Source organism: Nycticebus coucang, chromosome 15 (genome assembly GCF_027406575.1).
Source record: "Nycticebus coucang isolate mNycCou1 chromosome 15, mNycCou1.pri, whole genome shotgun sequence".
In the NCBI taxonomy this organism is placed as follows: Eukaryota; Metazoa; Chordata; class Mammalia; order Primates; family Lorisidae; genus Nycticebus; species Nycticebus coucang.
This window is the reverse complement of record NC_069794.1, coordinates 90,858,792-90,860,799: the sequence shown is the minus strand read 5'-3', so window position 1 is coordinate 90,860,799 and position 2,008 is coordinate 90,858,792.

Below are 2,008 nucleotides of genomic sequence, written 5' to 3'. Positions count from 1 at the left end.
AGTGTCCAGAAGAAATTCTGTTTCCTGGCTCTTTACTACGCGGTAAACCTAGGGCTCTTGAGGGTGATGACACAACCTCGAGCCATGAGAATCTGCCCTGGGGACTCTCAGTCCAGTTTGGGCACTGATGGGATCACTGTCTTTGGAGGCCTGTGCCTCTGAGGACAGGGTACCCTCCAGTGGTTATCCTTGCGTTCTGGACAGGGGCCAGGTGGCTTGCCCAGCTGGTGGTGCTGCTGGGGACAGTTTTTCCTGAAGTAGCCAGTCTGACCACATTGAAAGCACTTGCCCTTAGCTCCTCTGGCTTCCCTCTGCCCTTGAATGGTGCCTGTTTGTTGGAGTGCCATTACTAGAGCTGTTATTTTATTTTCTATCCCTTCTTTTTTCTTCTCTTCCTTCTGATCTCAATTATAAAAGACCACAGTGGCCATTTTAAGAAGATTCTCCAGGTTATGATCCGGGCCTATAGCCAATTTCTTGGAATGTTTGGGGTTGCCTGAGTGATAAATTTATCTTTTAAAATAATTTGGCCCTCTCAGGAGTCAGGTGTCAACTGGGTGTGTTTTCTCATCGCCTCCTTAAGCCACTCAAGAAAGGCTGAGGGACTCTCAGGTTCCTGGTAAATAGTAGAGAACTCGGAATAGTTCATAGGTTTTTTTCTTGGATCGACATAAACCTTCCAGGATACATGTTAGAAAATGTTTACGCTAACAGTCACCTTGTTTCTCAGGGTCCCATTTGGGATCCTCAAAGGGAACTGCCTGTCTTCCCATGGGGTATCTGTGCCTTTCCTCAAGAGACATACTGCCATCAGTATTGGACATGAACTGCAAATCACCCCACTTTCTAGCTTCTTCTAAGACTTCATTTTTCTCATTAATAAAGTTTGCTCTAGTAGTAGCATTACATCTCTTCAAGAGAGGTCAAAGCTTTGTCCTAACCCTTGGAGAACATCTGTGTACCTATCAGGGCATCAGAAAATTGTCCTAAATCTACCTTAATTTGTTTTAAATCTGCCAGAGAAAATGGAGTGAATACTCACGCACCTCCTCTCTTACCACCCGCAGTCTCAACCAAGGGAGAAGGACATGGTGGCCTTCTGGGGGCCCCAGTAGGACCAGAAGAAACAATTGGGATAGCCTCCCTCCTGGGGTTTTCTAAACACATGGAGGAAAGTGCGGGAGAAGTAGATGGTGGGTTTGAAGGAGATGGTGCCGGAGTCTCTCTCGGGAATCTCTGACCATATGGGGAAGTTACTACAGCCAGGAGAGCTGAATCTATCCTACAGGTTTTACACAGTTGGGGGTTGTCCCTGAGGAAAAATATAGCTTGCACATAGGGCACTTTAGACAACTTTCCTTCCTGTTGACAAAAAGTATCTAACTGAAAAATGGTACAATTTAGAGTACTGTCTGGGGGCCATTGTTCACCAGTGGAGAGTTGATATTGAGGCCAGGCCAGGGTGCAGAAGAAAACCATACATTGTTTTTTAGTGGTTGGGGATCAAACATGTCCCAACACAGCCCAACAGGGTGTGTGCAGCACAGGCTGAAATATCAGGTATCCGGGAGCCTGGTCCCACCTGATGACAGTTCTCTTGGCAAGAGAACATGTTACCTGGGTGTTCTCTTAGAGAAAGAACAGTACCCATCTGTGGGAAAGAACAAATGTCTAGTGCCTTAATCAAAACCACCCTATGTTCCTGGATTATCAAAGCGTCCTCTGACCAACCCAAGAAGCCTCCTGGCCAAACAAAAGGAAGTGTCCTTCCAATGCTTGGGGAAGAATCCCTGAAGAGTAGCTGCTTACCAGTGTAGCGCTTTGTACCCATGGGCTCTCCTGTGTTTATTACTGCCGGCAGCGCAGCTCAAGAAATCAGGTATTAGGGAGCCTGGTCCCACCTGATGCAAGTTCTGCCCCTTTCTGCGCCTTAGAGTATCAATCAAAGTGGGGATGAGCCCTGCCCTGGAGAAATAATTTCTACAAGTTTCTTCTAAATTCCCAGTAA